Raw genomic sequence first — 24,338 nt, forward strand, 5'->3', positions numbered from 1 at the left:
GGTTTTTTCTTCAGAGTTAGTTTATGTGCACATCAGATGGGATATTATTAATTGTAAATATAAGAAAATTAAGTTTTGATGAGAATTTATGCACCTGAGGAGTTAATGAAAAAGTTTGAGACTGTTTCATAGTGGACACAGAACCGCCACAACTTTTTCTTTCAGAAACAAAACTTTTGGTCTGACTCTGCTGATTTGTCAGAGTTACAGAGTGAGGAAGTATTCTAAATGGAAATTCTGAGTTTTACACACAAGCATGTAGTGTTAACAAAAGAATAAGCCCTGATAGTTGTAGAAAATTAATCCTGTCAAAAATGGCAGAAAAACCTTAATCCTAACATACCACAAATATGCAATTTAAATGGAGGGTGAATGCACAGATGTACTGTAAGGTGAGTCCAGAAGATGAACAGGAACAGGTAAACCAGCAAGAGCCATATTTCCTGGGCATTCAATTAATCCTGCCTGCTCCATCATTTTCCAGTTCTTATTTAAGCTGCCATAAAAAGCTGAACTTTCTATTAGTGTTGAGGAAGACAGTAGTAATAGAAAGAGATTTATATCCTCAATTTAATATTCTGTACTACTTTCTGTAGTCTGTTCATTATTAGAGTGTAGGTAGGTCATCCAATCATTATCACTCAAGCACCCATAACAATTTCAGAGAACCATGTTCAACTAAGTCTGCTCCTACTGAATGAAATTATTTCATTTACTCTTAACTAGACAGTGATGGGAAGATACAATGCAAGCTGATCAATGGGGTTTAGTATTGTTGTGCAAGATAGTAAACTATGTCCTGTACATTAGAGCAGCATAAAAATCATAGGTGCTTTAAAGGAAAAAAGTATTTCTATTACAGTCATCACATTTTGAAATTCCAAGGGCAGATTAAACTTAAGCTTGGGTCTTACTTTCTGGGTCTGAAGGATTTTTGAAGTGTCCACTTTTTATTAAAGACAAAAGAATGCTATGGGGAGAAGGGAAAATAATCTCCTTTTATTATGCCCAGTTTCTAATCCACACAACACTAAGGAAGGTACTAAGGCCAGCCAATGCAGTGGTGTCTGCCAGGGGCCTTACATATTTGAAAGCAGTAGTCTTGAGTTTCAGTGGATTTGTCAGTGAAGCAACAAGCCTGGCAGCTCTCAGTAGTCCTGTCACAAGACTCTTCACTCAAGTCTGGCCTTCTTTCAACTCTGCATATGCCCTGAATTAATCAGGAAACCGTTATTGATATAATTTTCCAGTTGAACAAATTAGTCTTATAGCTCACTTGTAATCCTTCTCCCTGCCTTGCATGTGAGGACCATTGCATGATGTAATTTGTCTTGTTTTGCTCTGATCCTTACTTTATTTCCTAGATGGGCCCTTGTGATTTATGTTCAATTAATCCACAAACTCCTTGAAAGAAAAAACAGGTTTTAGAATCACAGATTCATAAGATTATTTACTTGGAAAGGGTCTCTGGAGGATATTTTCTCAAAAATCCTACTCAAAGAAGGACCACATTTTCCCAAGTGATAGTAAGACATCTGTTTTTTAAAGAAGCTCTTCCCAAATTTATTACGGCAGCTTCCATAATAGGATCCCGATTTTGATTTCTCTCTGTGTTAGGTTAGTTCATCTACTGGGTGAGAGGGAGAGGAATAACTAGATTCTCAAAAATCTTTAAAATTATTATAAAAGCTGTTGTTGAAACTACAGAGATAAAATTAAGATATACAATTTTGTAGGCAGTTGTGTATAATTTTTTTTTTAAAAGCAGTTATGAGGACAATATAGTTTTGTTCAGCTTTAATTCTCATTACTGATTTACAGCTGCCTACAGACTTTTTTTTAAGAAGGCTGAAGAGTAACCTCTCATAATCTGAGTCTCACCTTCCTTCCAAGTGAAATGGGGTTGGAGCTGAGTAACGTAGCTTGGTCTAATTTTCCAGTGTTTCAGTGAAAATGGATCATTTTTAGTGTGCTTGGAAAAAATCTAACATAATTATTTTCTTCCAAATTCCCAGCTTTTCTCCAAACAAGATTGAAGCATCTGTAAGTTTTTTCAAGCTGCGAAATGAAGTCTTAAGAATATCAGCATAAGTTCCCTCCAGAGGAGAGGATGTCTGCAGGAGGCACATACAATGCTAATTTAAAAGCTATCAAGCAGGAGTCTTGAAAAATATAAAAAAATGCCAAAAAAATTTAACTAAGATGAGGAAGTAATACAATGAAACTATAGGGCAATTATAAGGAGAAAGAAGAGAAAAGACAAACTGTATCTTCTAGAATGGTCTGTGGGGTTTTGGGGTTTTTGGGTTTTTTGTTAATTGGGCCATTGAATCAAGTGCTGTGCACTTTCTAGCAGTAAAAAAAATCAGATGCTGACTATAACCATCTGCTACAAAACAGCTGCAGGTACTTACTGTACTTTAGTTGCTGTGGTGCATATAAAGTGGTCACTATCTAGCATAATGAATAAAAGATTCTCTTTCCTATCTACTTCAAATTGAATGAGAAATTCAAAAGATGAACTAATAAAATAAATTTCATTTTTTGATAATTTTAAATAAAAAAGGAAAGAAGAATTTTTGCTTTTAATCAAACAGATACAAGATGTTGTTAAGCACAAATGCCATGAGATACAAATAACGAGTTCTAAGCAAAGTGATGAAGAAGTTTATTGTAAAGTAATTGAGAAGGTCGCCATGTTTAATGCTTCTTGTAGTCTTGGATCTGTAATTAAGAGTATCTCAATTTAGATTGCATTACAAGGAAGCTTTTTTTCTGCAAAAGAGATAGTTTTAATAACAGGTTTGATTATGTTTTATTTTTCATTCTACTCTAATTTTCATCTTAAGGATGATTTTGTGTAGTGTGAGCTGATGCTCTGATTTCAATTCATAGGGACTTGCTAGCCAATGATTGCACAACAGTAACACAAACACTGTGCACTGTAGGGACATTAAATGTAATGTCTTCAGTTTTAAATCAGCTGGTTTATGTTCACCTTTATAGAGAAAATAAGACAAGTCCCAATGTGGACGTGCTGCAAAGATTTAGACACCTACATTTAGGTGTACATTTGCAAGCTAGTGTCCAAGATACCACTGTATTTTTAGAAGATTTTAGTTTTGATTCAGATACCCATTCAAAGGCTCTCAGTGACTTTTGATATGTCAGATACACTGACAAACCTTACACAAGGTCTACAGAAGTCCCATGTCCTTTGCAGGAGTAAAGGATGAACAGAATAAAGTATGGCATTTCAAATGGTGTCAGTCATCAATGCCTTTTCAACTGCTTTACAGCCAGTAGTGTACAGAATGATCCACCTGATGAAATGATACCAGCACCCTCTGTAATGAAAAGGCAGGTGCTTAAGTGAGCAATACACTTGGATATAGATATGACTAAGCATAAAAAAATGTTCATTCATAGACAGGTGAGTGTAATATAGTACAATAAACAGAATTTCAAATTAAATTAATAAAAAGCATTTGAAAATGAGCAAAATATTCTCATAGTTTATAATTTATGTCAAAATGTTTTTACTTTTTTCATATGGTCACTAAGCACTTTTATATATACATATATACATGTGTGTGCATTTATATAAATATATTCACTACGAAAATATCTTGAAAAATCATTATGATAACAGTATGTGAATCCATCTGGCCTACTAATCTACTAATATAGATGAAGGCAGATGTAGGTCATGGTTGTCTTCCAAAGATCTTATGAATGGACTGTAAGACTGTTTTTCCTCTCTCCTACATTGCAGCAATTCAAGAATCACTTTATGTAAAAGTCATTATAAGGGTTTGAAGCGAGGGAAATTGACAGGGAAATTCTGGACTTCATAACCATTTCACTTCGTTGAACAATACTTCACTATTTTGCTGAGGTGAAAACATTTTTTTGTGTTATGCCAAACTCCAGTTCTTATGGAATTGAGAGGCATCTTCACAATAAGTCCAGCTACATGCCCCAGCTACTCACATTTTTCTGAACAAACAGAGTGAATGACACAAATTTGACTTTCCTCTCAATTGTCCTTACAGTTAACTAAAGAGAAATGATAATAATAAAAAAATCTGTAGTTCATTGACTTGTGTCAAACACAAATGTGATTAATATTCTCAACCACAGAATCACAGAAATATTGAGGTTGTGAGGGGCCTCTGAAGGTGATCTTGTGTAACCTCCCTGCTCAGTCAGGGTCACCTAGAGCCAATTGTCCAAGACTTCCTAACCAAAGTCACAAACAGAAGTAAGAATCTTATAAATACTTTTCCCTTATCACCCGAGATCTAGTTTTGTGTTTGGAAAATCCTGTAGGACTTTTATTTTGTTTTTCTTTTTTTTTTCTCATATTTTGACATTATGACTGCAGTAAGGGTCATGTTTTATAGAATTAGCAATTAAAAGTTTCACTGAACAGCAATATGAAAATCCACTTTCCCCGAAAACATCAGTTCAAGTTATCAAGTTCTGTAACACTTCTCTCAGACCTTCTGCTGTTTTCCAAGTTTTCTCTGGCACCAAAAATAAATTTTTAGTGATGGCCACTTAACAAAAATGTCAAAACATAATGAAACAAAAACATATTAAAAAGAAACCCTAAAACATAAGGCCAAATCCCATGTGATATTCACTTTTGTTTTCAGACTAATTTTTCATTCTTTTTTCAGAATTGTAATCACTTCATCTGTATAATGAGCTCTGTGGGGATTTTAACAGGAAATATTTCCCTCATGTCATGCTATTTCTTGCACAATGGTTAAAACAGTACAAAAGTCCATCTCATGATATATTGAGTATAGAATGAAATAATTATTTGTTTCCAGTAGTTTATGAATTCACATGAATGTCAATCTTTCTGCTAACCCTCCTTACTTTGATATAAGAATACAGTTCAGTTTCCATGAAGTCTGTAAGAAAAATCACAGATTTCATAGTTGCAGAAATACACTTGCAAACATGGGATCAGGTGTGATATGATATGGATGCATTTTACATCTTTTAAACCCTTACCACCTTCAAAGAGACCATTAATGTCTTAGGACCAAGTCCCAAAGAGCACCTATTTAACTAATTAGCTTCCATCAAACCTCCAGAGAAAACATTGTGAAACACCTGCATGTGTATTTGTGTATCTGTGTGAAGATGAGCAGTATAAAATACCAATTTAGCAGAACACTGATCTTGGTCCCTGGCTTCATCAGACAGCTTCTAGCTAAAACCAGAATGACTCCTATAGGTTTACTTGTGACACTTCATCTGAGTAGGACTAATCAAAGGAGGTGCAGGAGTAGCCAGATCCAAGCCATTTCTCAGCTCATGGTCTCTGTATTGTCAGTGATCTAAAGGATCCATGCAAGTGGTTCACTAAACAGTTTGTGTTCACCTACATGCAATGGAACAATTGAAATGGAAAAATGCAAAACCAAAATTTTTCAGCATCCCATGCTAAGTTTAGTTTTTTTCATGTAATGCAGATAAAAACTATTTTTCCAACATTGCACAAGGTATTTTTTTGTATTTTTAGAACAGTAGTTAGATTCCTGATTTTAAAAAGCTGTGCTTGGGGGGCACTGGTCTAACAATTGTAGTGTGGTGTTTCTGTAGGGCAATCTTCCAATCTCTTATGACCTTTCTGTTGAGAGAATTGCATGATGAATTTTTCATATTGTGAATGCCTTGATGTATAGCTTGTATAGGAAAGATCTTGCATTTCTGCACCATTTTTACGTGTTTGGTTTACTAGAGGCTCTGTTTTGTTCATAACCTCTGCTCAGATTATAGTAACTCACTGACAGTTGCACGTCTCTCTGCAGACTCCCTTACCTCCTCTGATTTGTCTACAGGAGTGTAAGGAGCATACTGAATTATTCAAACAGTACAATCTAACACATATGAGCAAGCTGAGTAAATGGCAAGTGTGCATAACTTCATTCATTACCAGAGAAACAACAGATGAAAATATCCTGTACACTGTGAAATTACTTTCCTCCCATGTTGTGTAAGACAAAGAGAGGGAAAACATCCAACAGAATATATATCTTGACTGAGTAGAAAAGGAAGTGAGCTAAACAACCAAGGAAAATATAGCTGGAATTTTTATGTATTATATTACATCCCCTTTCTCATCCATGTATGCCCTTGTGAATCAAGGTCCTGCAGAATACTGACTAAAATTACTTTATAAAAGTTATAATCATGAGTGCTGAGCTAAGGGGAAAATGAAATGAATTGCATGATGATAACAAAGATTATGACTATCATAAATTATTTTCTCAGTAGGGCTGAGCCATGTAGGATCCAAGTTTGAAAACCTAAGGAACCTATATTGTTATTTAACAACAGTGCCAGAATACTTCACTGCCCCTCTTCATAACTAAAGGACCCAAAGCATTATTAACTATCCTAATGGCTGTGAAAGCCAGATGGGAGACACTCCTTTAAACTACTATGGGTGTTTTAAAATCAATGACTCTTAAATGTAGATCACAAAACATGGAGCATAATCCAGTAGTCCACAGGCTGGCAAAATGTTTTAAGCACTACACTGTGAACTGAAGATCCCTTCTATGCTGCAAATCTCTTCTGCTTAGCATTTGAATTCTGCATTTTCTAAAGGAAGTCTTCTCTATGCTTGCAAATTTTTTTTCCTTTACAATCTTTCAAATTGAGTGTGGGGTAGACAAAAGAGGACATTATTTGGGTGAATTTGGGTTTCACAAGAACACAAGAAATCCTCTCTCAAGACAAACCAAAGGTTCTTTTTGCCCTGTGTTTCAATCCAAGAGCATTAGGAGTTGTCATTTAGAAAGACTGTACAAATCACAAATTACATTCTGTGCATGTAGTGGATTCCCTTGAACTCCCCCAGGATCTCTCTCTTGCATTAAAGATGCTGGAGGACACTTCCTTGCCTAAATGCTGCAAAGAGCAGCAGTTGTTGATGAAGGCCACTTTGTTCAGGAACTCTAGTAACACACTGACATTACTAAAGCCAGCCTGGATGCTGTCGTAGATATGATTTAGCAGACACCTCTGTGACAGATTGTTCTTTCAAGAATTCAAAAGTCTGAAACAGCCACATAGAATATTCAGGTAGAACAATAGTGCAACTAGAACTGTATTATGGAGCCTCCTATATTTTGCATTATATTATCCTTTGTTTTCTGTTGATACCTTTTATTATGTTATGAGAGGTAGCAGTGAGTTCATTTTAGACTCAGATTATTCAAGCCAGCATAGACAAGTTAAGGAACATAAATACTGGAAGAAGCCTTTGTCTAAAAACTCACAATAGGAGGTTAAAAAGACAGAGAAATGAGAGGGAAAGGAGAATAGTAAATTCAGACATGTTTATGAAAATTCAACAACAAAATTAAAATGTTCCTTCTGCAGCCGTTTCAAGTGATTTGAAAGTACATCAAAAACACTTATAATACAATGAAGCCAGTTGAAATATTGAGTGATGTACCTTCACCTTGTAACATGTTCTAAAATGGGCAGATGTATTGTGTCATTGTCATGCAATCATCTCAGGTTTTGTTTCACTTTCAGCATTAATTTCATTAAGAGATACCCTTCAGTATAGTGTTCCACACACAATGATATGTGAGGACAGGGTAGCAGTTCTAACAAAATGTGACACTTCTGCAGGCTGCTCAGCAGAACATGCTCTGTGAAGACACTCACCAGTATCCTCTTCTAATAGAGTGTGTCACATTCCTGACAAATCAAGGATGCATTCTGTTAGAAAAGAAGTGTTTGAGTGCTGGAATGTTGTACTATATATGACAGGGCAACTCTGTGGGCGATGTGACTGCTTTCATTTACTAAGTTCCTTGTCTCAAACTGACCTTCAAGTTCTTCAACAAGTTATTTCAGTTCCAGTAAATTTTTAGAATAATTTGTTTGTCATTATAGATATACTGGTGCATAATCTCAAGCATTAACCCTTTTATTAAACACAGTCCAGATTTTCTGTTATTTTTGTTTCTGTCAAATGTGTCATAAATGCTAGTAGGCTTGGAACTTTGCTTTTCTGACTGAAAAGGCACTGCATTTACAAAAAAAGTTTATTTGTTTGGAAATATATATCTCATTTTGTTATTAGTTCTGAGCTAATGAAGGTATCAGAATATATCATTATTGCACAGTTTGCAAAATAAATTAGCCCTACAAAGCAGCTGTGTTCAAAGCTGCTAAAAGCTGAGAGACAGAACTTTGGGTGGTCTGTGATGTAGATTAAAAACTACATTGTCAAGTTGCAATTCTATGTAAAGTGAAGATAAATATATATTAAGATTGGGGATTTTGGTTGCAAGCAATCATTAATTTGAATGAAGGAAGTGTGGAAGATGCACTTAATTTTTTAGTGCATAATTCACTGGATCTTATCAAACTGTTCAAGAAAAAAAATTAAAGTTGCAAAAATTTCTTTTCCAAGGAATGGGAAGAAAAAAATTAACAAATTCTTCATATTTTGTTCATGGTTTTCATATTTTCTCTAGCTCTGCAGAATTATAATGCTGGTTTCTGCAATTGCATTATTCTCCTGAGTGATCCAGTTATTGTGAGGACAATCTTCTAACTCTTTCTGATTGCACTGGCAGTAGATGTTTTGCTGATTCAGTATATGTGTGTCCATAACTGTATTTGAGACACATATCTACCCAAGAAAGAGTCTATTTAAAATTGAGGTTAGATAAGTCCTTAAAAAGATAAGCTACTAGAAACAAAGTAGGTTTAAAGATAAAATGAAAGCAAGCTTCTACAGTTAATGTTGTATTTCTGTTTTGTTCTATTTTGCTATGGCTGAAATATGAATATTGGTCTTAGGCAGTCTTGATTTGTAAGCATTGATGTAAGCATAAAATATTTTTTTAAAACTGTTCCAATTTTAATTTCAGATACTCATAAGGAAAATATTTATGAACTGAGAATGAGAACATAAACCACTAAGCACAAAATGCCAGGTTTTTTTGGTTTGGGTTTTTTTTTTACTTGATTTAGCGCAAATATTTTTACTGCTTTTTCTTCCTATAAACAACAAAAAAAGGTCCAATAGTTGATTTCCTTGTGTATTCAAATTTTGTATTTAATAGTATCAAATGATGGATAGATCTGACATCTAAATTCAGAGCAGCACTCTTCAGAACCATTTAGCTTTTCTCCTTAATTCCGGGTGATTTTTCCTCTTACTTTATAAAGAATAATACTGTGATGTTAAAGTTTCCATTTGTATGTTGTACCCATCAAAACCTGGGATCAGTATAATGAAGTACTTAAAAACAGTCAAACAGTGGAAACATTCTTTTAACTTGATCAGAGTAGAAATAAGCAATCTTTATGCAAATTCCCTTGCTTATTTAGCATTACACTTAAGGAGAGTGGAGTTTTACACTTGGTTTCTGAGAAGAAGCAAACAAAAGTCAGAAGAAGTAGCACAGTTGAATGTGAAGAGGTGTTTACATATGTTCACAAAGTAATTTTTTTTTACAGGGTCTCAAAAAGTAGGATTCAGTTTCCTAAAATGTAGACTTGCAGTCCTCTTTCAAGTATTCATCTGCTGCTCCTCTCCTTAAATGATTCTAGCTCCATGTGACTATCTGGAAAAATATTAGAGCATCTATAATGATATTAGTAACTCACTTTTAAAAGAACTAAATTGCTTTTTTCTGAGTTGGAAATAAACACTGAATATATGAGAAATATGTCATAATGAAAGTGCAAGAAAGAAAAACATCTGTAAAGATTAACCAAAACATTCTGCTTCAGTTATTTCTAAAACATTTCTTTTCAGTTTTGGCTTTTATTTCTTACTTCAAAAATTCATTTATGTTTTGATATTAAAAGTATTTTTCTTCTGAAGCTCAGAAAATAGATTTAAAAAAACTATAAAACTTTAACAGTCATAAATTTATTTTTACCCAGAAAATTCAGTGACAATTTTACTAAGAGATTGTTTCAATAAATCATGGCTTTCTAAATTGAAAAATTTCACATGAAAGTTTGTGACTAACTCCATTTATGCTATTTCTTTCAGATGTCACAATATACAGTACTTCTGTGAGATGCAAAGAAGGAATTTCTGTGTCATTGAGTTGGTATTTGCTATATTAATATAGACATCAGCTGCTTCTCATCAATTTCAGTGTACTTTGTGGGAAATATCCACTGGTAACATGATATTTTTAATGGAATAGTATTATTACTGAATTATTTAATTCTAAAAAGAAAAGATTGTTTGTTTGTTTGTTTTTTCCCTAAAAACAGGTTCTTTCTTCTTGCCTCCTGCAGTGTTTTTCTAATTACTGTGGGTAGAGGAACACCCTGATACAATACTTTCCTGGGCAATTTTTTTTTTTTTTTTGTATTTGCCTTCTGTAGTTCTCTATAAAAAGTTGTTTTATCTTTCCTGACAGGAAATACTTTCTTTCAACATACAAGGAAGTGAGTTATCGAAATAAATCTGTGTGTTCTCAGTACACATCACAATTGTCATAGTTCCTTTAAAAGTCTTGGTGTTTCAAGATTTGTGTTAAAGATTATCTTGCTTCTTATCCTTTCTTTTCCACTAGCTGAGGGGAAAAAAGTAAATTGTGGAGCCCAGCCTTACTATGACTGAAATGCTCTCCCCAAATTATCTCAAAGCTGTCCCATATTATTACCTACTCCATGTATGAGAGTGTTCTAAGCTCCTGAATAGAACATTGTAAATTCTCTATGGAGTGCTCTTCCCAGTTCCAAATCCACTGACATTCTAAGTGGTCATACACATTAACCAAAACTCCACTGCCTCGTGCTGTTTTTCACATGGAAACCAAACATGCTGGCAGAGAAGGAGACATGGGACTTAGTGTGCCAGGGAACTTAAATAGCTTTGACAACCTAGATAAGGAAACACTGATCACCATTAGAAGCATTTTCTTATTTTGTTACAGTAGCATCATTATTTCCAAGTATCTATCAAATATTTTGCATTTTTCAAACCTTTACATTGCAATATTTTTGTTTCCATCTTTCAGACAGAGGTCTGGGGTCAAGAAGAGGTAAATCATTCCTTCCAGACAGCTGGGCCAGATGTGGCAATCCCTGTCACCCTTCATCATGGGCCCCAGGAAGCCATCATCATTCCCTGAGTCCCTTGAGACATTTCTTCATGGGAATTGCCCCTACCTCACAGCTGAAGCACCAGCCCATCCTGCTCCCAGGCCCTGTGCCTCCAATGTGACCAAATAATCTCCCAAGCTTTAGAATTTGAATACTGTTCAGACTGTTGTATCAGCACAGCCACTAAGGTCTGGGGAGGAGTGGAGGGACAGTGGGAACAGTGTCAGGCCAAGGATCCCAGTGACACCAGGAGGCTCTGCTTGGTCCTGGAGGTGGTGAGAATGGTGGCAGTCCCTGTAAGAGTGTGCTGCTGATGTACAGCTACCTCAAAAAGTGCCAGAGAAGGATGTGTCATATGTTCAGAGAACCACACACCAAGCAGAGTTGAAGGCAGGAAACATCTCGTAGGAAGATATGAGATACAGGAAACCTGCAGATATTGATTTGCCTCTGGTGTCTAACTTTCACATGTCCTGTCTGCATGAAGTAAGTTAACTTTATTTTCCAACCTAAAAAATGTGCAGAAGTGAAAACCTACCAGTGGAGTTGCTACGAGACTTAACAGTTTTGATAGCTGAAATACACTGAGATGTAAAATCAAACTAAATATTTTTGGCATTTAGATGAATAAAGTGCCAAAAAATCAAATATATGGGTAGAAGACCAAGTCTATACGTAATGCCACTTTCTTAAAAATTAGGTCTATACATGAGTGCATTACTGAGTTATATATGATTTAAAAATGTGTTTTCCTTTAATGCAATATGCACATTCTATATAGAATTTGATAAATTATTACATAAGTATACATATTTTAGTGCAGCTCCTTAGAAAGTAAAGGTATGAAAGAGATTTCTCCTAGATCACTTAATTCTGGAGTTGAGGTGGTTCTTGAAATGAGCTGAGGTATTGACACATCTTCAGATGTCCAAATTGTTACTGATGATTTTATTGAAAAAGTCCATTAGAAAAATACCTTCTCAGGTAAGACTATCTTTCCTTACTAATATTTCCATTTTTTTTTAAATTATCGAAGGCATACAATGAACAGCATTTAATTGTCTTATGTTCTGATCACCTGTTCCAAAGTTATTGGAAAAGATTAATTCACAGAACAAAGTGGAACTTTCTGAAACACTGGTTTCGCTTTTGCAGTAGCTCTGAAGATCAGACAAAATGTGTCAGGAATTCCTGCTGTATTGAAACCTATGAAATACAGGGACTAATGATGAAATCAAGAAGTTAATGATGCCCACTGATAAGAATTTTCTCCATTTTAATTCTAGTTCAAACCCATGCTTAATCTTGAAAGATGATGAAAAGGACTTTCTTTAGCATTTTCCCACAAAATGTTTCTGCATAAGAGGTTTTCATCAAGACTAGCATATTGTAGGGGTCTTTGTAACATGAAGCAGAAAAAAGATAAGCTTTTCTTTCACCTTTATTATCTACTTCAGGAAAAAAGAGAGAGAAATCAAGCTTTTATATTTTATCATTTTTTAGCTTGAAAAAGTTTTTGATAGGACTTTGTTCCTGAATCTGAAATAGCTCCTGAACTTTATCAGGTTTTAAAAAAGAGAACTTCATCGTATCAGTGCAGTGATTGATACAAGGGATTGGGGTCTTCTCATATACTTTCTCAAATAGCTCAAACATGACCTCTGTGGTTACTGGTCTTGCAAACCAGAAAAATAAACTTGCAAATCAGGTTTCTGTTTTCTCTCTCTCTTATGGCAACAGATGATATTATGCTGAAAGTTAAATTATTTTACATGTAATAAAAGGCAATTGGCTGCCACCTTAGCTCCTCAGAAGGCTACCGCTCAGGCATTTTCACCTTGTTTTCAGGGGAGTGGTAGGAGGCACAGAGTTTTTACTGGTCCCACTCCTGACAAACAGATGCTTAGGCATGGTTTGCCCATGGTTCCTGATACCTTGCTCTTCATGTGCCTCGCCAAGGTTTTGTGGAGAATTTAGCCCTTAGCCTTTCCAGGTATTGAAGTGAGTCTGCCTTTTTGTCTGCCCTAAAGAGGAGTGTGTGATGTCTGCCTTTTTTTTTTTCCAGACAGGAAAGGCAGACTTCACTGATGTTTCTGCTTTTGAATGCCTTAGATTGTTAGAGTTTTGCTTTTAAAAGATAAATCAATGTCTTAGACTCATATTGCAAGAAACTGCAAGTCTTTTTCTGTTGATGTAACAATGATAATTTGTAAGAAGGGCACTCAGAGTTACGGTTAAAGGTTTAGATCACTCATTGCCATGAACACTGTTTGCAATAATTGAAGAACTGCCAACACTTGAAGAGAAGGAAACACACCAGGAGAGGAAAGGTAACTGTAACAGTCCAAATATCTGATTGAATGATAAGTTTACTTGGATGCTTACAGTATTCACGATGGGTAAATGTATGAAGAACTCATAATGATTTATTATGGGTTTTAATATTCCAATCAAATTAATATTTCTTGTTTCCTTATCAGCTATCTCTCAGACAACTTCATATATGTTTTCTGAACACAGCTGTAGGAGGAAAACTTCTGAATTACACTTGTAGCTGAATTTATGTAAATAGCACAAGTCTTAATCAATAGGGCTTGTCTCAGCACATACAGTTGTACGTAATCATAAAACTGAGATTAGTATGTGTATTAGAATGGATGAAAGGATGCAGTGTTAGATGAACTGCTTGCATTATTTTAAAGCCAAAAAAACCTCTGTTGTTGACTCTTCTGCCAAAACCTAGCCACCGAGGCTCAAATTCTTGAAAGGGCCTGTTCAGTTGGAAACCATAGACTAATATTTGTTTGAATTAATTGGCCTAGAATTAATATGAATTAATTTAATTTGAAATCATTAACTTTGAGTTTATGTTCAGTTACAGAGAGATCTATTTTGCAAGCTTTCAATATTCCAGTAAGAGCCATTTGCTTGGATACCCTCATGTAAACCCCGAGAAGGGGAAGATAGTATGCCTGTATGATAATTCTGCAAGCTGCCTTCTTGTTCCACTCACAAAAGTGGCATTTTAACCAGTGCTATTTGCAGTCTGCAGCAGACCATCACATGACAGCAGCTCAAATAAAAGATTTCAGTCCTATTTGTTTGCTTCACTCTAAGACTGAGAAATGCAAGAGCGAGCACATAAGATAGAATACTCTGAGAAACACAGATATTTATGGAAAAAGAAATGGGAATAAAACCCAAAGTACTTCATTTGTCTAATTACTTTTTACAAATGTCCTTCTTAATACTAATCTCTCTTGGCATATGTTTTCCCTGAAAATAATAAGATGGCAGTTTCTGCAGAATAAAAAAATGTAATCTAGCATTGTATTAAATAAAATTGGTATAGATATATTGCAATCAAGTAAACATTCCATAGAATACTAGTAATTTTAAATGCTTTACTTTACTTTTTACTGTTATATCTCAAAATGCACTTGTTACTAAAAGAAAAAGCATTGAAATGCCATGAAACATCTGAAACAGAGTGACAGAGAAAAGGGCACAAAGAGTTTTTCATAAATATAGCAGTTTTATTAATTGAATGACTTTTGTCTATCCTTTATTAGGAATTAGATACATAAAGTATCATTTCAATATGAATATAAATTATTTAAGTCCCTTCATAGCAACAGTTATCATAGTTTTCATAGGTACAGTATATAGAACACAATATTTAATTAAATATATATATATTCAACCATGAATCATTAACTCAATATTTACCATTCACTTTCCTCATTGACTTCAATTAACTAAGGTCTTCAAAGACTAAATATTGAACTTTAGTCCTGTGCAACTAGTTTTAGCTATTTCTCTGGTGGGAGTAGCTGCAATATAATCCCTATGGAATTGCTGCAATGCAACATCTTCCTTTTGTACTTAATGACCTGTCCTTTCAAAATCTGAGATGAAGAAACAGGTGATTTAAAAAATGAAGTTGGCTTCTCTCCAGGGGATTTCTGACTCATGTCTGAGAATTACTTCTTTGAAACTGCTGTGTAACTAAATGTTTTCTTTACGTATTATGCCTTTTTAAACTTCTTGGTCTTGTGAAATACTGGTTTGTCTTTGAGTTAGAGCTTTTTAATTTTGACCTTAACAGACAGCAGAACATTTGAAGATGCATGATTTTCCTATATGAACTACACTCTTGAAACAATTTTTTGGAGAGAAGCTGAGTTTTCCGTTAATATTCAAGTTCATCAACCTTGTTTGCCAGAACACTAAACTTAGATTATATTTATTTTTTCACTTCATATTGGTTTTCTAAAATAATTTCCTGGAAACTGAACTCTCTTGGGCTGTCTTGGCCACGTTTTGCCTACACAACATACCATTGTGCACTTAGTGTTCTGGGCTCCCCCTTTCTGTACAGGGAGCTGAAGAAGAGACAAAGGCAGTATTTTTTCTTAGCATCAGGTTTGTCTTCCCTTCAGGCATAGTCTTGGAAGGAATCATCATCAAGCTAAACAAGGAGCACCTTGAGTATCTGCCCAAAATTAGATGGGATGTTTCTCAGCCAAGACATCTTCATTTGCACTAAATGACCAAGCTAGCATCTGGCAGTGCCTTGAGTTCCTGTCCAGTAAAGAATGTAATATAGGAAAAAAAAATGTTTGCCGTTAGAGATTACACAAACCTTGACCAAGTATGCAGATGTTTTTGGTAGAAATCAGATGTAAAAAATGTTGTCAGATTTGTTAAATTTTTTCATCCTTTGTTTTGTTGATGAAACATTTTAGTTACCTATTAATGAAGAGTAAAACCTTATACTCTCAACTAATATTAAGATCTAAATCAAGCTTTTCAGTTTTCTACAGTTGTCTGAGCTCTTTGTAGATCTTCTGATATGACAGATTATATCTTTAGCATTATCAATGCAATACTTAATTCAGAATCAATACTTAGCATTATAACCACTGTTCAAATTGGAGTATCATCTGGGATATAGAACTGCTTGCAGATTTTACCAAAATGTTGGGGGTTTTATGTTTTTAAATTTTACTTTAATGGAGGTAACAGTTACAGAAGTAGAGTCAGTTGAAATAAATAAGGCAACAGAAAATGTATAGTAAATTAATATGATTGTCTAGATATGATTTTTAAAAAATCAATTATTTTGTAAACCCCTTGATTTCTTGCTGCATTTCTCTGGAGTAATGGATAACTGTGATATTGTTCACAGGAAAGTTATACAAACCCCACAGGAAGACTAGATCACCACACTGATTTTTTAACTGTGTAAGTATATGGCTCACTTTAGTTGTCACAAGAACAAGAGATCATAGAATGGCCTGGATTAAAAGTGGCTTTAAAGACTATTCCTTTTGCCACTCCTCTGCCTTGGCCAGGGACATCTTCCACTAGTCCACTTTGCTCAAAGATGTTCCTGCTCATAGCAGGGGGTTTGAAACAGACATTATTTAAGGTCTCTCCCAGCACAAATCATCCTGTCATGGTAAGATTCCATTCTAAAATTTATGAAATCTCATACCTTCTTAAATACACCATACATTCACAATCCAGAAATCTTACAGAATGGGAATACTCTTGATTTAAAGAAATGTGGCCATTGAAACAAATTCTGATTTGTAAACGAGTGCCTTTTTTAGTTGTTTTCTGTTTTGCATTCTGTGTAGACTAGTACAAATAATTTATTTAAGATTTAGTTAAGATTACTTCAGTGTTTAATACTAGAGCTAAATTTAGAAATAATGAAAATAGCCTAAGCTATAGCACTTCATTAAACTTTGGCTCCAAGGAGTCTGAGCTATTCTAGCTTACTTGAATTGAAATTAAAGGAAAATTCAAAGTTTTCATATATGTATGTTTGTAGCGAATCATTAATTCTGCTCTATGTAACGATCAGAAGAATAAAAGTATACAATATTCCAAGCAGTTACTAATTCAGCATAACTTGTTCAAAATACTTTGTGGGACAATTTCTTCAAGAGTTTCTGTGACGTGCTCATTGTGTAATAATCACACATGCTAAACCCCTTTTCTGTTAGAAGGAGTGGTGAGCAGAATGTCTTCCTGGCAAACAATCCAAGACGTAAATTAAAAGACTGAATATTTTTTAATTTGAATCAAGAACATACACAGGAGAGGCCAAGACATAAAGTGAAGACATTTTGGAGTGAGATCAGCAGGGAGATACCAAGATTATTGAGCAGGTTGATCCATGCACCATGGGGGGAAATGCTGAAAGAATGGGGAGCATTGATCCTGGAGAAGAGAGGCTAGGGCAGACCAACAAGCACCTCATTCAAGAAACTAAAGAAGACAGAGTCAAACTTTTCAGCTGTGCAGATGGAGAGCAAGAGAAAACAGACACAAGCTGGAAAATAGCATAAGAAAATGAAATAAAATCTTTCTATGTAAGAAAAAAATGCCATAAAGTTGGTCAAGCCCTGTAACAGGCTTCCCAGAGAGACTGTGGAACCTGCATCTTCAGAGATATTTAAAAATCAACTGGACATGGATGTGCTCTGAGTAGGAGGTTGGACCACATGACATCTGCAGGTCTTTTCTGACCTCTATGAGTGTGATTTCATCTTACATATAAGAAGAATCTTTGAGAAAAATGGGGGATTTTGATTTTATTCCCTTTCCTGTTGCAGCGGGTAAGGAAAACAACTGTAGAAGCATAAAGCCAGAACGAGACATTGACTACTCTTGGTTTATGCTTTTAGTCACTCAAAAGGTAAATAAGGCAAATCAGATTTCATGTAAATTGCTGAAGATCTTAAAAAAGGTTCAGAGCAAGTCCAGATTAGCAGAAGAATTCTGAACTGTCAATTGCTTTGCTAACAAATGGATTAATTCCAGTATGCTAGATCCAGGCAAAATAGTTCTGACTGCACTGAGGTCAGAAGTTGAAGGTTGAAGGTTCAGCCCTAAGTAACAGAGACTGTCTACCCTTGAGACATGGCCTGGTCTGCTTTAAAATTCTCTCATTGCTACAGGCATTATAAGTGCTCAGGTAAACTCACACATAGATTTTTTTAGGTGATGCCATAACTAGCAGTCTGCAGACCAATGGAACTAACAGGGTATCCTTTACAAGCCATGCACTGAAGCAGCATACCTATATATCCCACAGCACGTGCAGTATCAAGAAGATATATCCCACTTGCAGTATCAAGAAGAGACTAAGATGCAGACCTTGATGAAGGGATAACTTGTCCCTCACTGATGGTTTAAGTCCTAAGTAATATGAAAGGATCCCTTTTACAACCATAAAGAAGCAAGCAATCTTTTTTCCCCAAAAAAGTTATTTCAGTTTGTGATGTAATAACTTTTTGGATTTTTGAATTTTAATCTCTTAGAGGTGTTTGGCCAGATGATTCCATTTGAGTAATCTAATTTAGATTAGTCAAAAAATTCAAACATCAGAGCTACTTTTTCTCCATATTGACTTTATGAAAAACCTAGGCAGAAGAGTTAGATGATCAGAATAGCCGTGGATCACATTAACATCTGCTCTTCAAATATGGTAGTACCTAATTTCGGAACATAAAATGGACTACATAAAGTTTTCATCACCTTGGCCCATTCTTATATGCAGAAAAAGAATAAGGAGCATTTTAACCATGGCCGGCAAAGAAATCTACGGATTCTACTGGACAGAAAAGAGTAAATGTGCAGCTCAGTTGTAAATCATGTCTTTAAGTCTTTATTTGGAGGCTGAATCCCAAATTTAGCTCCAGTAATCCTGTGTAAAATCTATATGAGATAATTTTTCATACTTTTCATAGTTATTAGGTCATTTTAAGTACTTTCAAAAGATAGTTCTCTCTACTTGTTTTGGAGTTTGGTTTTACAGGTTGTGCTAGGACATTGCTTCTACAGTGGGTTTTTTTCTGTGTAAGAACTTTTCTGTGCATAGCCACATTTCCTTCTGTCTTCTACCACTAATTATTGCAAAACTTTGAGAAGACATGGGAACAGTACACCCATTGAATCAATTTTCTTTCAGAAAAGGGAAAAGCATTTTTGTGATTTTGAGTAAGCTCAGCTGATTTTGAATATAATCTTTTTGCCTAAAATGTATCTCTTAGAATGTAACAACTTCATTCCCATTAAAGCCTTTTCAAGACAAAAATATAAATGAGATTGGTAGCATGATTAACACTATAGCCTCAAGTATATTTTGATGTTTATTTCTGTGTTTCTGAAGTTACTGTTCAATCTCAAATTACCCAGAAGTTTGTGTCCAGGCCAAACTTCTGTAGCAGGGTTTCATGGGAATGGTGGTTTTGGCTCTTTTGTTTGTAAATTATTTCCTTATTTCTAGCAAACCATCTTTCCCTTTTTCTTCTGCATTCCTGAGCAACATCTGGAGAAAACAAGAGTCTGGGTGACTTCCAATTTTTTTTTTTCATATGTTTTCTTATTCATGGCAAAAGAAAAGGCAAAATCAAAGAAAAAAAAATTTCTGTATTAGGTCAGATACTCAGGCACTGTAAATCAACCAAATTTCCAAAAGAGATCTTCTCTCTTTTGCATTTGCCATATTGCCCATTTAAAGGGAACGGTTTCTCTTTGCCCATTTACCATTTTAATACTGTGAATGGCATTTCTGGAAGATAAATTTAACATAAAACCACTTTATTTTACATAAAAAAGCATTCTTGAAGAAGAGGAAATTACACAGCACACAGAAAAATTGTGTTTTTAAGGAACATTGATTAGTCTACACAAATTAATAATCTTGACTATTGTAATTGCATCTCTAAGTCCTTTCCAGAAGAAAAGTTAGGAAATCCTCTTTCAGCATCTTGAAATGGACATATGAATGGTTTTAAAGAAAAATTTGGAAAAGAGAGGGAAAGAAAAGTCCTGATGTAAAGTAGCACCTGGGATGTCACTTATATTCTTTACCATTAACAAATTCAGTTCACTTGCTATCTTCCTTATTTCATTCAGCAGTGCTTTTCTGAGATACACATACCTTGTCATGTTTTCCTTCTGTACCATAACTTTCACTATAAATTGTCTGTAGTGATGTAAATATCTTCCACATGACAACATCTATTTTCACTAATAAAAGCATTTTCTAAGTTTGTAATGAATAAAAAGGCATTTGTATATAATTAGTCACCACCGCTACCTTGCTTATCAGAACATTCAATGATTCATAACATAGGATTCAGAATCCTGTATTCATATACAGCTGCTGCAGTATATAGATAACTCCTCAGAAATTAATGTGGAAATAAAGCCTTCAGGTTCAGCTTCTTTCTGTCCCTTTCAAATCGTAACTGGCATTCTTAACTTCCTATTTGACTATAATACCTGCAGTTTGAATTATATTGCTAAAATGATATTCCATCCATGTTATGCTGTATAGCATCTGCTACAGTTTTCTTAACCTTGACATGCAACATACAGATGTCTTATTCCTGATTTTGCTCTCTAATGAGGTCAGTGTCTTCTATAGTCTCAAACAGTACATGGAATAACATTATTAGATGCACACTGTAATGTGTAGAATTAGAAACTGAATTAGAAAGCAGAACTAGAAAGAATCCTTCCCTTTCCTACTCTTCCCCTTCTTCTTCCTTCTCCCCTCCTGCCTTCCCATGCTTTGTCTCCCCTCTCTTCTCTTCCTCTCTCTGTCTTGCCCCATCTCACCTCTCGCTAGTCATATTCCCAGGGCACAGCTTCTCATTACTTCTCCGTCATTTCAATATTTTAAATGACATTTATTTTGGGGAGACTAAATGTTACATAAAAACTACATTACCAAAGAATAGGCAATACACATCCCTATTACCATTTTCTCCTGTGTGTCTCTGTCCCCAGCCCTTTATCTTTTGATTATTTTGATATGCATGAGCCTTCTTAAGGTAACGCAAGTTGTTCTACAAATTGTTGGTTCCATCAATTTTAGCCTCAGGTTAAAAATGCCCTCGCAGAATGTGATGGAAAGATGAGATCAGAAATTGATTTGAATTTAATTTAAACTCCGTGACAAGAAATGAATGATGTTTTGAATCAAGTTCATCCAATGTTTTTTTTTTTTGTTGTTTTCTATTCTATTAAACTTTCCAAAAAACACTTTAGATTTTTTCTTTATTGGAGGTTACTGAGTTTTGAATTTTGTGTTTGCATCTGTGTATTATGTTCAGTATATTGTTTCAAAATGTTTAGGTCTAGACTGCTTGTTACTTTTGTCCTTTTATGGTTTTGGAGGACTTTATTCTCTGGATTAAAGTCTGGATTTTATAATTCAATTGCTAGCAAAAACAATAAAAACCTTGTGGTGCATTTCATCTTCTGACAGGGGTGATCTGCACAGAGCAAGTTGTACTTGAGAAGATTAAATTATTTTCTTCCTGTGTTATAATGAACCTTACTCTTGAAATGACCCTTTCAGTTGCAAGAAATAGCTTAAGGGCTGAACAGAAGATTTTTAGACACAATTTTCAATCACTGTGTATTTTACTTAAGCTAAGTATATTATTTAAGATGATTCATTGATAAAAGCTCTATGAATGGTAATATAACCTGAAAAGTGGGACTGTGTGTTGGGTATCATACAAGCACAAATATCAGCGATGCAGAATGCTCAATAACAAGATAACCCGACTTGCAGCTTGTTTCTCATGCCAAGTAACCTGCTACAGATGTGTGAAAGAATGGTTGCACATTCAATATCTTGCTACTTCCTCAGTTGTTACAAATCTATGATTTGGAAGTTCTGGGATTTCTGGTTACTATTACCAGGTGTCTTTACTGCCATTTCATGACTCTCTCTTGGAGTTGTCATGTTTATTTGCTGACACTCATCATCTTGCCCTGCATGTTCTTGAAGCCAGAGAACATAAGCATCACTGGAAGACAATTTTCAGTATTAGACACTCAAATCTGCCACTTCCAGAGTTCATCCTTTCTAAACTGTTTCCCTAATCTACTCCTCCTGCAAAGACAAATTGTCTGTATGCTTCTTTTCAAATAATCTTCGGATTCCAGGAAGAGGAAATCAGTAAACTACCAAAGCAGAAAGACTGTTAGACCGGAAAGATTTTGCAAGTAATGAGACATTGTTTAATTGCAGCTTTTCTATGGCAAATTTGAAACTGTAGACAACACCACTCTGTCTTGTGCTGCTTCTGTCCACAAATTTTAATATCTATGTAGAAGAAATCTTGGCTGCATAAAAGGCTGTTTGAACTGTATTTCCCATTAATAAATCAACTGTAAATGGAAAAGGGTCTTTCAAAGAACACAAACTACGGCGCTATTAGTAAGGAAATAGGAAAGTCTCGCATCCTTTTTATAAAACACAAATTCTCATCTTCAAACTCCTTGGTTATATTCTTTTCTTAGTTGACTATGAGTTATCTGTCCATCCTTGATGTGCTGGTAGTTAAACAGCATTCCCAAATTTGGATGACTTCCCAGAATTGCATTTTACTGAGGCAGTGTAGCTCAGTTTTTATATACTTACACGTTCCAAAATATGGGTTGGTGTGTGGGAAAGCAAAAGCTTATGAATTGGGGTATTAATATTGTCGGCTATAATTTTATTATTTCAACAAAAGCAAGAATGAAAGAATTAGTTTCATTGTTTTTTTGCTGTAAAATTCATGTCAGGATTATCTAACATATCTACATATGTTAATGACATATAAAATTCTCCCCAAGATTATCAGTTACAGCAGATAAAAAGGATGTTCTTGTTTGGCTTCCCTAGCCAGGTTTGAAGATGAATAAAGAAATTAGTAAGTCTGAAATACTTAGCTACTGGTAGATTGTGACAACAGTCCCTATGCGTGGTGTACACTCAAAAATTGTATTCTGCTTATGCAGCATTATATTTGTCCCTGCTGTGCAGAGCTGTGCTGGTGTTGGCTATGAATCTTTAGTTTGGCTAGGGTTAGTTTTCTTCACAGTAGCTTGTATGGGGCTCTGTTTTGGATTTATGTTGAAAACGTGTTGATAAGCCAGTTCTGCTCCAGCTGTTGCTGAGCAGTGCTTGTACAGAGTCATGGCCTCTCCATTTTCCCATGCAGCCATGCCAGCGAGAAGGCTGGGGGCTCTCAAGAAAATGGGAGGGAAAACAGCTTGGACAGCTGACCCTAACTGTCCAAGGAACTCGAGGGATAATCCATACCATTGGATGTCATCTCAATAAATCAAAAGAATATTTGTACAAAAAAGTAACAGAAGAGTTTTGGCATCTGATATTAAACAGCAGATAAATATTAGGACAAAAATTATGGTAGCTGTGCTTCATTGAATAGGACAAATTTGGGCCTGGACACAATTATTTTTCAACTAATCTCATTACAGCAAAATTAGGGCTATAAGTATGACATTGATACAGCATGTCCTCTTTTAAATGTTTTCCTACTTAATAAAAGCAACTGAATATTTTCCACTTTTATGCATATGGAAGACCTACCCTAAGGAAGTCTGTACTGCAGAAATACCACAGAAATTTTTGAAGCAGTCTAAACATTTTTTCTATTAATAGGAGACTATCCTTGGACTACTGCTCTTGACTGCATTTTAGCACAGATTGACTTCTGCTCTTTCTTACCCTATATCCATTACTTGTTTGTTTGCAGAGCAAAGGTAATTTAAGCTGGAGTTCTGAAGTGCTCCTGCTCCCACTTTCTCTTACAGTAGACTCAAAGTGTGTATGCAGAGAAAAAAGAAAGCTTTGACTTTTTTCAGTGGTGGTCATTGTCTTTAGTTTTCTGTGGCTGTCACCAGCCTTGCTGTTGTTGCTTTCCCAAGCTTTGTGTCCTGGACAAGCAGGCCTGTACTCCTTCAACAGATGATGACTCCTGTGCTCCAAAGGCCCACTTTTGTGTAACTGGGAGCACAGGAGAAGACTTTTACACGCTAATAACTTGTCCTAATATGTGGCTGGGTTATGGCTTGGGCATTGAACAAGACACAGGAACCAAAGAAAAGGTGTCTTTTGTAGTAGTGTAGATGTGGCTTCTATTTGCTTGACAGAGATGGAATTTTGTGATGAACTAAATGAAAATTTTGTAGAAAAAAAGTTTTTATAACTAAAACATGGCCAGAGGTAATTAAGATACAAATAACAAGGGTCATGTGCCAAATGATCTCAACTTCGAATCAGAGAAGCAAATTTTAAAAAATATCCCATCATACAGTTTAGCATTTATCTTTTCTTTTGTGATTACCATCAATAGTGTTAACTGTGTTTGTTACTTTATAAT

This window comes from Fringilla coelebs (assembly GCF_963513975.1).
Source record: "Fringilla coelebs genome assembly, chromosome: 2".
Lineage (NCBI taxonomy): Eukaryota > Metazoa > Chordata > Aves > Passeriformes > Fringillidae > Fringilla > Fringilla coelebs.